Source organism: Anabrus simplex, chromosome 8 (assembly GCF_040414725.1).
Source record: "Anabrus simplex isolate iqAnaSimp1 chromosome 8, ASM4041472v1, whole genome shotgun sequence".
Taxonomy (NCBI): Eukaryota; Metazoa; Arthropoda; class Insecta; order Orthoptera; family Tettigoniidae; genus Anabrus; species Anabrus simplex.
In genome coordinates, this window is record NC_090272.1 from 184,125,321 (window position 1) to 184,139,057 (window position 13,737).

Here is a 13,737-nt window from a genome sequence, read left to right on the forward strand (position 1 = left end):
GAAAACGGGCCAGCTTAATTGAGTTAAACATAATTAACTTTTTTGTCAATGATATAATGAAGTGATGGTATTGTGAAGTCCAGAGATTCACACGCGGCAATATCACCATGATCCTTGGTTCGAACAAATACAGTAGAGACAATACACGACACTTACGGATATCGCCTTGCTAAAATGGGAGACAATTCGACGGTGGCGCTCCTAGTGACTTGACCTGAACAAATCGCGCTAAATTCAAATATCAATGGAAATGTATATACGGAAATGGATAAATAAATTACGTCTAGAAAGACAGTGGTATTGAGATATTAACTTCGAAGTTGCTAAAAGCAATTCTGGATAAATGAATGAAGAATTATTTAAAAGGTTATTATTCAAAGACTGAAATTAGACATATAAACAAGGTGTGAAATGGACTGCTGTGAAATGGTTTGATCTTTCATTTATGCATTACTTTTTTAGCTTTAGCATACCTGCCTGAAATCTTACGGTTGGATTTGTCTTTTTTCCTCATTTAAAAACAATGTATCATCACATTAAAACATTTGTCAATAAAAATATCGGCACATTCCTTACACATATGATGCAATGAATTAACATTTAATAGCTGGACAATTTTCCTCTTAACATGAAGCCTACTAACAGAAAGAAAATCTATAAAATCCCGGCTTTAATCTGAGAAGAGGGATAAAAGAAAGGAAAGTTTGAAAATGTTGTCGATAGTGATGCTTTGAGAAATATTTACGTACAATTAGAGTAAAAATGTAACATACCCTTGGCTGTATAGTCGAGGATTTTTAAAGTCGCTGGCCTGGAAATGATCTGAACAGATCTTATAATTCTTATACAAGCGTAACGTCCCTTCTTTCTTGTACACTTTATCCAAATCGCTTCTGTGACATTTCAGAACCCACAGATCACACCTACAACAACACATCGGTATTGAAGGTTAACTGCTGCACTATACAATAAAATATGCGTATTATATTTTAAGCCCGTTAAAACATGGGTCGAGCAGGTCAGAAGATTATGAAGTACTATAAAAATCTCTGTCACTGGAAGAATATATATGCAAACACAATATCACTTACATGTTGTCACGAAGGAACCTGAAGAACGAGCGCGCATTTTTCTCTACTTCGTAATTACTGCAGCCAAACACAGCACATACCTTTCCCCTCATGTTGAGAGGAGATATCAAGGAATGACACACGCTACTATTTAATTATGTCAACTGACTGAAAACGCATAAATAACACCAAAAACTTCACACAAAAATACACGTGCTCTTATGACAGAATCAGTACCGTTCAGGTCTATCCGCTAGAGTGAGCTCCAATAGCTGTCCCTCGATATCTCGCTCAGTGTCGTGTATTGTCTCTACTGTATTTGGTTCGAATGAGGCATAAAATTCTCGCAGGGAAGAAAATCCGATCATGGAATATTTAGCTGTAGCTATTCAGACCGAGAGAGGTAACTGCGCGGTTTGGGACGTGTAACTTGCGTTCAGGAGACGATGGGTTCGAACCGCACTGTCGGCAGCCCTGAAGATGAGTTCCCAAGGTTTCCCATTTTCTTACCAGGAAAATGTTAGGGTTTTACCTTAATTAAGGCCACGGTTACTTCGTTTCCAATTCAATAATATTTACATGGATCTGAGGGCTGGTTCAAGGTCTACTCAGCCTACGTGAGAACAACTGAGGAGCTACCTGACGCTGAGATAGAAGCCTCGATCTAGAAAGACAAGAATAACAACCGAGAGGATTCGTCGCGCTGACCACGCTCCACCTCGTACCTGCAGCTTTCGGACTAAGCAGCGTTTGTCCGTGGACGAGGGATAATTTTGCTTAAATATTTACAATGTGTTTATCATTAATTACTACTATTACAATTTAATACTAAAATACAACTATTTGTCCTAACAGTGTGCAAAGTACACAAACAAAATATGTAACACATAGCTCAAAAAAGATTTTGCATATTTTGGTTTAGTTCACTTTATATTTAGCTTCCAGTATGTATGCTCAACTGCATAAAATTTGTCCGCTAGCTAAAATCTAAGAACTTGCTTTACGTCGCACCGACACAGATAGGTCTTATGGTGATGATGGGATAGGAAAGGCGTAAGAGAGGAATGCAAGCTCACAGCTGCACGCCACTAACCGGACGGCCAATTTGCCCAGTCTAGCTAAAATCAAAGAATCCGCCACATTAGAGACCCACCAATCATGGTAAACTTGTACAGTACTGGCCATGAAACGGAAGTGTACTGTGCATATTGTCTGGCTTGTAGACATCACTGAGATCCAATTTCTAGATCACCGCATAACTCATAAACAACAAAGAGTGCAGAAAATTGTTTATAGAAGGTAAAGGAGCAACTATTGTTCTGGTAAACCCCGTTGTATCAATCATACGTAATGTCATTATATTATTGTGAGGATAATAAACACTTGATAGAGGCACAAGTTCACAGCAGCTGTGAGCTTGCATCCGGAAGATAGTGGGTTCGAACCCCAATGTCGGCAGCCCTGAAGATGTTTTTCTGTGGTTTCCCATTTTCACACCAGGCAAATTAAGGTCACCGCCACTTCCTTCCCACTCCTAGGCCTTTCCTACCCCATCGTCGCCGTAAGATCTATCTGTGTCAGTGCGACGTAAGGAAACGTAAAATTAAAAAAATTAAATAATACTAAAAATCTATCATAATCAACTGATGGTCTAGCTATCATAGACTGTCCATCACACACAATAGGTTACACACATAACCACAGTTGAGCACTGAAGAGATGCCAACCTCACTACATCCTCCCCTCAAAGGTCAAGCCTCTGGGGAGGTCTAACTTGACGTCTGGATCTTCTAAGTACAGGCTCCTGAGGCTGAGGTAGTGCTTCTACAGAAGGCATCCGATCGGTTGTATCTTTTGTCTCTGTCTGGGGCTGAAGATCTGAATGTCTCTGAGGAGGCAGCTGAAGAGAGGCTGGAGTTGTCACACTGTCTGATGAGGTTGAGCTAGGGAGCGATTGTGCTAGTCCCAAGGACTCTAGATTAAAGGGTCAGTGGGAGACCTCAGTTCCACCATCACAGATCCTGAGTAAGGCAGCAGATGCCCTCTGTTCTGCTGAATCACATGTTTGTGAAAAGAGATGCAAAAGTCGCGTTTCATATAAATCAATTTATGGAGTTTCAGTATGAGGCAAATCATGTCTTATAGGAAAATACTGTATTGATGGACTGTGCGTTCATACTTTCAAGTTGCTTATTTCTGCAACCCGTCTTCTTGTGTTATCAACTAGACTTGCATATCCACAATGCTGTGTTCCACTGAATGAAAAGAAATTAGCAGACATAAAGAAGTTGGAATCTTACATACCAGAAGAACACCATGAGTTTTATAATGAACTGTTGGCATGGACAACATCAGCGCAATAGAAGTGAGAAGCACTGTTCAAAGATAAGAGACTGACATGTTACTTGTATTATATTGTGTTGTTTTGTTTTACGAACTTTTGAAAGGGACATAAAAGGAGTATTCTTCTGTTTATTTTTCTATACAATGTGGTCTAATCATAATATGTGCAAATAAGTCTTACAAATAACTATTAAATAATGGGTTTAAACACTGTATTTCCTCAGTACAAAATTTGTACTTTATTTAATAAAGTTCCTTTTGAAATTGAAATGACATTAAAATCAATGTTACACTTCCTTATATTCTCAATAATGGTGTTTGTTGCAGAAACAGCACGTCTCCACCATTTTCAACAAAGTCTGTAAACGAACATATTGGACTAATTCATACAAACAACCTATCTGTCATAGTCATTTCAACAGTAGAATAAGCATAATAAATATCGGAAGGGTAGATATGGCATTACACACTACAGACAGTTTTTCCTGTTTTCTGAACAATTTGGTACGTTGGAGAAGTGTTGTTTCTGAAACAAACGATTCATATGCACCTATATCTTCTTCCAAGTCATACTGCTCTACATTCTCCAAAGGGTTCCTAGACAGACAGTCGGCAGGAATCAGGTGCTTCCCTGGTACGTAAACTATTCTGTATGAGTAACGCAATAGCCTTATTTGTAGTCGCTGAAGATGTGGAGTTGAATCGTCCAAATTTTTCGTCTGCAAAATCTTCAAAAGTGGTTTGTGATCAGTCTCCAAAATTATGTCTTTACCTGTGATATATTCTTTTAATTTGTCACAGCACCAAGTCAGGGCCAGCACCTCACGTTCTATGTTGGAATATTGCTGCTTGCTGGATGCCAATGCTCTTAATACGAAGGAGACAGGACGTAATTTATAATCGTCTTGTTGCTAAAGAAGTACGCCATCAATTCCATAGGGTGAAGAATCGCCAATATCATTGTAGGTTTTCCAGTGCTGTAGATAGTATATGTGGACCTTCAATCAGAAGCTTTTTAGTGCTATCAAATGTGACTTGTTAGGATTTTCCCTCAATACCATGTGTTGTTCTCGCTGAGCAAACCATGGAGAGGCTTTAGTAATTGGGAGCGGTTAGGAATATATTTTCTTATGAAATTAAGCATCCCTAAAAAACGCTGTAAACTTTTATTGTCCGTAGGTAGCATGATGTTGGTAATAGCTTTTATTTTGTCTGGCTCAGTAGAAATTACATCTGCCGACAACACATGCCCCAAAAATGTTACTCTTTTAACCAAAAATAAACATTTATCTCTGTTTAGTATGACAACCATCCTTCTTTAGCAATGAGAGAAAACGTCGCACATATTTCTGAGAGCTAAGCATCAGAGACTGATATCACAGCCCTGACTCTTGTCCCTCTCCCCTCGACCCACTTCACGCGGCTTGCTGACGTATGTCCAATAGGTGCTGGGACCGGGGTGATAGCTGTGCTAGGCTTCGTTCCGCCAGATCGCCACTACTGTCAACTATGAGTTACTCATCGTATATACTTCCTCACCTCCATATGTTTGGCGTAATTATATAGATAACAGAGTGCTGGTATTTCACTCCCGTTTACTTCTACATCCTTGTAGGAAGAAACTGTAAGGGTCCTGTTATAGGAGTAATATAGTTTTCTTTTTATAGGTAGATCTGCTAAAATGAAATGCATTCTTTCAGTTTTACTGTTCTCTTCTGTTGGTTGGAATCAAACCCATGGGTCAGACACCACCACTGATCTCCCGAGGAAGCGAATTAACCAGTGAACGATGGGTACGACCGCTGTAAAATTCACCAAGTTTATTTAATACTAGCAAGATACCCGTGCTTCGCTACGGTATTATACTGAAATTTATAATTGAATACTTATTGTTTTAGATATATAATCTGCCGAAATTCACGATCTGACTCGTTTTCTGCGAGAATCCGTCAAAATTCACGTTCTGACTCGTTTTCTAACAGATTACGGCAAGTTCCCTCCCATTTTTCAATCTTTCTTTCCAGCAATCGATTTCGTACTTCCCGGGCTAGGTCCAGGTATTCTCTCCCAGTCAGTTGGGGTCCTAAATCTTTGCCATCTTTTCCTATAAGCATTTTTAATATGGATCAAATCCTTCAGGAGATCCGGTGTGGTGTAGTCTTGGGTGCCTTAGCGGTACTGAACCCGCGGCCGGGCTGCATTCTTTGTCATTACCCGTCCAGGACCCGTTTCCAGCGCGGTCCACACATTTGACGACGGTCCAGAACATTATTATTATTATTATTATTATTATTATTATTATTATTATTATTATTATTATTATTATTATTATTATTATTATATTTATAGATGTCCTGGACCCCACAGCAAGATGCAAGACCGCTACTTGGCGGTAAATTACATCTGCTGCCATTGTCTTTGTTGAGAATATGACCAGCACCATTGTTGCGCGTAGGCAAGTGTGCGGGATTTTTGGTGATACGAATGACATACTTCCATGCATTATTGACCTTATTATAGAGGCGAACAATTGGACGGTCAATCTCATTCCTATCGTTTATTTCAAATGTGTTTAAATTTTTATTTATATGCCAGGAGAATCTACTGTAATCTAAGAACGTTCTCCAAAGGAAAAGATGGCTCTTGAAAACGAACCTAGGAAAGATTAAAAATGATCAGTTTATGATCAGAAGAAGCACATCAAAAATCTACAGCCTGTTTCCAGTCATTCAACAGGGTCAGGAATGAAATGAATAAAGCCCCCATCTAGCGGCGACAATAGGAATTTTGCCGGCTGCCAAAACCTGTCACACTCCTCTGGGGCAATGATTAATGAATGACAAATGAAATGAAATTGTATTGGACAGTGTTGCTGGAATGAATGATGACAGGAAAAACTGGAGTATCCAGAGAAAAACCTGTCATGCCTCCGTTTTGTCCAGCATGAATGTCACATGGAGAGACCAGGATTTGAACCACGGAACCCAGCTGTGAGAGGCCGGCGCGCTGCCGCCTGAGCAACGGAGGCTCCTTATAAATATATTACGAACAGTAAAATCAATTGGTCTCACCTCCTTTTACACCCCACTGCCGTTAAGTTTACTTACCCCCCCTCCAAAAACTTAAAGAAGGCGTGTTTCTTTATGTTTAAAGGAGATTTCAAACACCAATGTTCACGTCTATTACCTTCAGTTTTGAGAAAAAAGTAATTCACCTTTTTTTACTTTCACACTCCTCCCCCCCCCCCTCCCTAAGTGAATTTTCTGGCAAAAAATACTTGTTTCTTTAATAGTAAAGGATCTTCTAAATACCAATTATCATGACTCTAACTTCTTCAGTTTTTGATTTATGTGTCTTCATGAAAGGAATTCAACGCCTTTTCACTCCCGCCCCCAAGATGATTCCCCCCGCCAAAATGGGTTTTTCTTTGTTTTTAAAGGATCTCCAAATACCAATTTTCACGTCGGTAGGCCCTAACAACTTTAGTTTTTATTAGATGTAAGTATTCTCTTTCAATGAAGTCAATTCATTTTATAATTCTTTCACCTCCCCCCCACCATTCATTGGATTTTCCGAGAATACCTGTTTCTTTACTTTTAAAGCAGATTCTAAATATCAAATTTCACGTCTGTAATATCTTCATTTTTGAGATAACAGTAGCCTAATTAAAAGAATTCAACACCATTTTCAATCACTTTTACCCCCCCTCCACCCAAGTGGTATTTCCGAAAACTAAAAATACACGTTTCTTTATTTTTAATAGAGATTAAAAAAATAAAATTTTTCACTTCTGTAACATGTTAAGCTTTCTGAGATATACTGTATAAATTATCATTTTAATATTTTAATATTTCACCCCCTTTTTAGTTCCCCTTAGGAGGAGTTTGCAAAAACAAATCACCTATGTTTCTTTACATTTACAGGAAATTCCAATTACCACTTTTTACGTCTGTAATATTCTACGTTTCTCAGATATTCTGTAGATATATTCTTTCAAAAAATGAATCCCAATTTGTCACTCCTGTTTAACTGCCATTAATTGGATTTTCCAAAAACAAAAAAATATGTGTTTCTTTAATTTTAAAGGAGATCCCATATACAAATTTTCAGTTCTCTAATATCTTCAGTTTCTGAGATATATGTATCCTCATTAAAGGCATTCAACCCATTATTTACCCTTTTACACCCCTCCTATTGGGATTTACAGAAAACAAAAAAAGTGTACAGATATAGATACACTCATTTTAAAAATCCACCCCCTTTTCACCCCCCCCCCCCACTATTTGTGTTTTCCAAAAACAAAAACAAAAAAATCTTTACTTTTAAAGGAGATCCCAAATCTTATATATATAAAGCTAGAAGGCAAACTGACTCACTCACTCACTCACTCACTCACTCACTGACTGACATTAATGTTTGCCCACTTCCAAGTGAGCTAGGAACTTGAAATTCGGCAGTCTGATAGCTTTTAGGCTGCAACCCAAGGAAAAATTCAAAAAAGTTGAAATTTTTCACATTTAGCCCCCCTTCCGCCCAATCAAAGTATCGGGCTGAAATTTCGTGTTAGACCCTGCCAGATGAGCTAGGAACTTGAAATGTGGCAATCTGATAGCTATTAGGGTGTGTTTCAAGGGAAAATTACAAAAAGTTCAAATTTTTTGTATTTAGCCCCCCCTGCGCCGAAACACTTAAATTTCGTGTTACACCCTTGCAAATGAGCTAGGAACTTGAAATTCGGCAATCAAATAGCTCTTGGGCTGCAACCCAAGGAAAAATTCCAAAAAGTTGATATTTTTCATATTTAGCCCCCCTTCCGCCCAATCAAAATATCGGACTGAAATTTCATGTTAGACCCTGCCAGATGAGCTAGGAACTTGAAATGTGGCAATCTGATAGCTATCAGGGTGTGTCCCATGGGGAAATTCCAAAAAGTTCAAATTTTTTGTATTTAGCCCCCCCTGCGCCGAAACACTGAAATTTCGTGTTACACCCTTGCAGATGAGCTAGGAACTTGAAATTTGGCAATCAAATAGCTGTTGGGCTGCAACCCAAGGAAAAATTCCAAGAAGTTGAAATTTTTCATATTTAGCCCCCCTTCCGCCCAATAAAAATATCGGAGTGAAATTTCGTGTTAGGCCCTTTCAGATGAGCTAGGAACTTGAAATGTGGCAATCTGATAGCTATTAGGGTGTGTCCGAAGGGGAAATTCCAAAAAGTTCAATTTTTTGTATTTAGCCCCCCCTTCGCCTAATCACTCAAATTTCGGTGTTACACCCTTGCAGATTAGCTAGGAACTTGAAATTCGTGAATCAAATAGCTATTAGGCTGCAACCCAAGGAAAAATTCCGAAAAGTTGAAATGTTTTATATTTAGCCCCCCTTCCGCCCAATCAAAATATCGGAGTGAAATTTCGTGTTAGGCCCTTCCAGATGAGCTAGGAACTTGAAATGTGGCAATCTGATAGCTACTAGGGTGTGTCCCATGGGGAAATTCCAAAAAGTTCAATTTTTTTGTATTTAGCCCCCCCCCTGAGCCGAAACACTTAAATTTCGTGTTACACCCTTGCAGATGAGCTAGGAACTTGAATTTCGGCAGTCAAATAGCTGTTGGGCTGCAACCCAAGGAAAAATTCCAAAAAGTTGAAATTTTTCATATTTAGCCCCCCTTCCGCCCAATCAAAATATCGGAGTAAAATTTCGTGTTAGGCCCTTCCAGATGAGCTAGGAACTTGAAATGTGTCAATCTGATAGCTATTAGGGTGTGTCCCAAGGGAAAATTCCAAAAAGTTCAAATTTTTTGTATTTAGCCCCCCCTTCGCCGAATCACTCAAATTTCGGTGTTACACCCTTGCAGATTAGATAGGAATTTGAAATTCGGCAATCAAATAGCTATTAGGCTGCAACCCAAGGAAAAGTTCCATATCTTATATATATAAAGCCACAAGGCTAACTGACTCACTCACTCACTCACTCACTGACTCACTGACATTAATGTTTGCCCACTTCCAAGTGAGCTAGGAACTTGAAATTCTACAGTCTGGTAGCTATTGGGGTGCAACCGAAGGAAAAATTGCAAAAAGTACAATTTTTTTATATTTAGCCCCCCTTCCGCCCAATCAAAGAAATTTCGTGTTAGACCCTTCCAGACGAGCTAGGAACTTGAAATTCGGCAACCTGATAGATATTAGGCTGTAACCCAAGGAAAAATTCCAAAAAGTTCGAATTTTTGTGTACGTAGCCCCCCACGGAATAAACAAATTTCGGGTTAGATCCTTCAGTTCCAGATGCGCTAGAAACTTGAAATTTGGCAAGGTGATAGCTATTAGCGTGTAACCCACGGGAAAATTCCAAAAATTTTAAATTTTAAATTTTTCCCCCCTCCCCCCAAACAAAATGACGGATACCGTGATGCAGTGCCCCACAAAATTAATATTTGGCAAAGTTCTAGCTCCTAGCCTGTAACCGACGTAGAAATTGTAAAAAGTTAAAATATTTAATATTTCATCCACTAAAAAATTCGAAATATTAAGCCAAATTAAATGACGGTGCAGGCTTTCGTTTCGAGCTCTCTTGTGGCTAAACGGTAATTGTTATCAATAAACGGACTGCACTTTCGTCTCCTAAAATGAAGAGATCTACAACTTTGGTCCTATGACTTTTTATCGTATCTCGACTCCTTCTACCTTAGATTGAGCTTCGTTTTCCCGGTTTCGGTAATTTTTGTTAAATTTCCATAAATGATTTTACTGATTCACACACTCATAAGATGGATAGATGAACGAAATTCAGGACGCTCATTGGCAACGTCATTGGCCATATGTAGACCGACTTTCGTTATTCTAGCTGCCTTGCAAGTATGGGAAAACGGAGGGTACATGTGGAAACACTATTGAAATTTCGGCCTAATTTATGATTCTTAAGCAATTTATGGCGAAACCCGTTGAGATACGGCAAAACCTCAAATAAGCAAAATTATAGGTCGTTTCATCGCCAACCTGCCTGCAAAGTTTCAAGACTGTAGCTGTCTGCCAAGTTGGCAAAATTATTTTTCAATTTGTGAAAAGTGGGCGAAATTTGACATGGATCGAAACGTTCACCTCTTTCTACGGCATAAATATGCGGGATAGGAGAAAGCGCCTAAGGCAGCAATGTAGACCACTAAACGGGTCGTCTAACGCCGCAATCCGTACCTCGATACGACGCACCGTTTGCTCACAATAAATTTCCAAACGAAAGCCTGCACTATTTAGCGTGCACATTGCCTGGCTCTATCTTATCTTTCTTATATATATAAAGCCACAAGGCTAACTGACTCACTCACTCACTCACTCACTGACTCACTGACATTAATGTTTGCCCACTTCCAAGTGAGCTAGGAACTTGAAATTCTACAGTCTGGTAGCTATTGGGGTGCAACCGAAGGAAAAATTGCAAAAAGTACAATTTTTTTATATTTAGCCCCCCTTCCGCCCAATCAAAGAAATTTCGTGTTAGACCCTTCCAGACGAGCTAGGAACTTGAAATTCGGCAACCTGATAGATATTAGGCTGTAACCCAAGGAAAAATTCCAAAAAGTTCGAATTTTTGTGTACGTAGCCCCCCACGGAATAAACAAATTTCGGGTTAGATCCTTCAGTTCCAGATGCGCTAGAAACTTGAAATTTGGCAAGGTGATAGCTATTAGCGTGTAACCCACGGGAAAATTCCAAAAATTTTAAATTTTAAATTTTTCCCCCCTCCCCCCAAACAAAATGACGGATACCGTGATGCAGTGCCCCACAAAATTAATATTTGGCAAAGTTCTAGCTCCTAGCCTGTAACCGACGTAGAAATTGTAAAAAGTTAAAATATTTAATATTTCATCCACTAAAAAATTCGAAATATTAAGCCAAATTAAATGACGGTGCAGGCTTTCGTTTCGAGCTCTCTTGTGGCTAAACGGTAATTGTTATCAATAAACGGACTGCACTTTCGTCTCCTAAAATGAAGAGATCTACAACTTTGGTCCTATGACTTTTTATCGTATCTCGACTCCTTCTACCTTAGATTGAGCTTCGTTTTCCCGGTTTCGGTAATTTTTGTTAAATTTCCATAAATGATTTTACTGATTCACACACTCATAAGATGGATAGATGAACGAAATTCAGGACGCTCATTGGCAACGTCATTGGCCATATGTAGACCGACTTTCGTTATTCTAGCTGCCTTGCAAGTATGGGAAAACGGAGGGTACATGTGGAAACACTATTGAAATTTCGGCCTAATTTATGATTCTTAAGCAATTTATGGCGAAACCCGTTGAGATACGGCAAAACCTCAAATAAGCAAAATTATAGGTCGTTTCATCGCCAACCTGCCTGCAAAGTTTCAAGACTGTAGCTGTCTGCCAAGTTGGCAAAATTATTTTTCAATTTGTGAAAAGTGGGCGAAATTTGACATGGATCGAAACGTTCACCTCTTTCTACGGCATAAATATGCGGGATAGGAGAAAGCGCCTAAGGCAGCAATGTAGACCACTAAACGGGTCGTCTAACGCCGCAATCCGTACCTCGATACGACGCACCGTTTGCTCACAATAAATTTCCAAACGAAAGCCTGCACTATTTAGCGTGCACATTGCCTGGCTCTATCTTATCTTTCTTATATATATAAAGCCACAAGGCTAACTGACTCACTCACTCACTCACTCACTGACTCACTGACATTAATGTTTGCCCACTTCCAAGTGAGCTAGGAACTTGAAATTCTACAGTCTGGTAGCTATTGGGGTGCAACCGAAGGAAAAATTGCAAAAAGTACAATTTTTTTATATTTAGCCCCCCTTCCGCCCAATCAAAGAAATTTCGTGTTAGACTCTTCCAGACGAGCTAGGAACTTGAAATTCGGCAACCTGATAGATATTAGGCTGTAACCCAAGGAAAAATTCCAAAAAGTTCGAATTTTTGTGTACGTAGCCCCCCACGGAATAAACAAATTTCGGGTTAGATCCTTCAGTTCCAGATGCGCTAGAAACTTGAAATTTGGCAAGGTGATAGCTATTAGCGTGTAACCCACGGGAAAATTCCAAAAATTTTAAATTTTAAATTTTTTCCCCCCTCCCCCCAAACAAAATGACGGATACCGTGATGCAGTGCCCCACAAAATTAATATTTGGCAAAGTTCTAGCTCCTAGCCTGTAACCGACGTAGAAATTGTAAAAAGTTAAAATATTTAATATTTCATCCACTAAAAAATTCGAAATATTAAGCCAAATTAAATGACGGTGCAGGCTTTCGTTTCGAGCTCTCTTGTGGCTAAACGGTAATTGTTATCAATAAACGGACTGCACTTTCGTCTCCTAAAATGAAGAGATCTACAACTTTGGTCCTATGACTTTTTATCGTATCTCGACTCCTTCTACCTTAGATTGAGCTTCGTTTTCCCGGTTTCGGTAATTTTTGTTAAATTTCCATAAATGATTTTACTGATTCACACACTCATAAGATGGATAGATGAACGAAATTCAGGACGCTCATTGGCAACGTCATTGGCCATATGTAGACCGACTTTCGTTATTCTAGCTGCCTTGCAAGTATGGGAAAACGGAGGGTACATGTGGAAACACTATTGAAATTTCGGCCTAATTTATGATTCTTAAGCAATTTATGGCGAAACCCGTTGAGATACGGCAAAACCTCAAATAAGCAAAATTATAGGTCGTTTCATCGCCAACCTGCCTGCAAAGTTTCAAGACTGTAGCTGTCTGCCAAGTTGGCAAAATTATTTTTCAATTTGTGAAAAGTGGGCGAAATTTGACATGGATCGAAACGTTCACCTCTTTCTACGGCATAAATATGCGGGATAGGAGAAAGCGCCTAAGGCAGCAATGTAGACCACTAAACGGGTCGTCTAACGCCGCAATCCGTACCTCGATACGACGCACCGTTTGCTCACAATAAATTTCCAAACGAAAGCCTGCACTATTTAGCGTGCACATTGCCTGGCTCTATCTTATATATATAAAGCCACAAGGCTAACTCACTCACTCACTCACTCACTGACTCACTGACATTAATGTTTGCCCACTTCCAAGTGAGCTAGGAACTTGAAATTCTACAGTCTGGTAGCTATTGGGGTGCAACCGAAGGAAAAATTGCAAAAAGTACAATTTTTTTATATTTAGCCCCCCTTCCGCCCAATCAAAGAAATTTCGTGTTAGACCCTTCCAGACGAGCTAGGAACTTGAAATTCGGCAACCTGATAGATATTAGGCTGTAACCCAAGGAAAAATTCCAAAAAGTTCGAATTTTTGTGTACGTAGCCCCCCACGGAATAAACAAATTTCG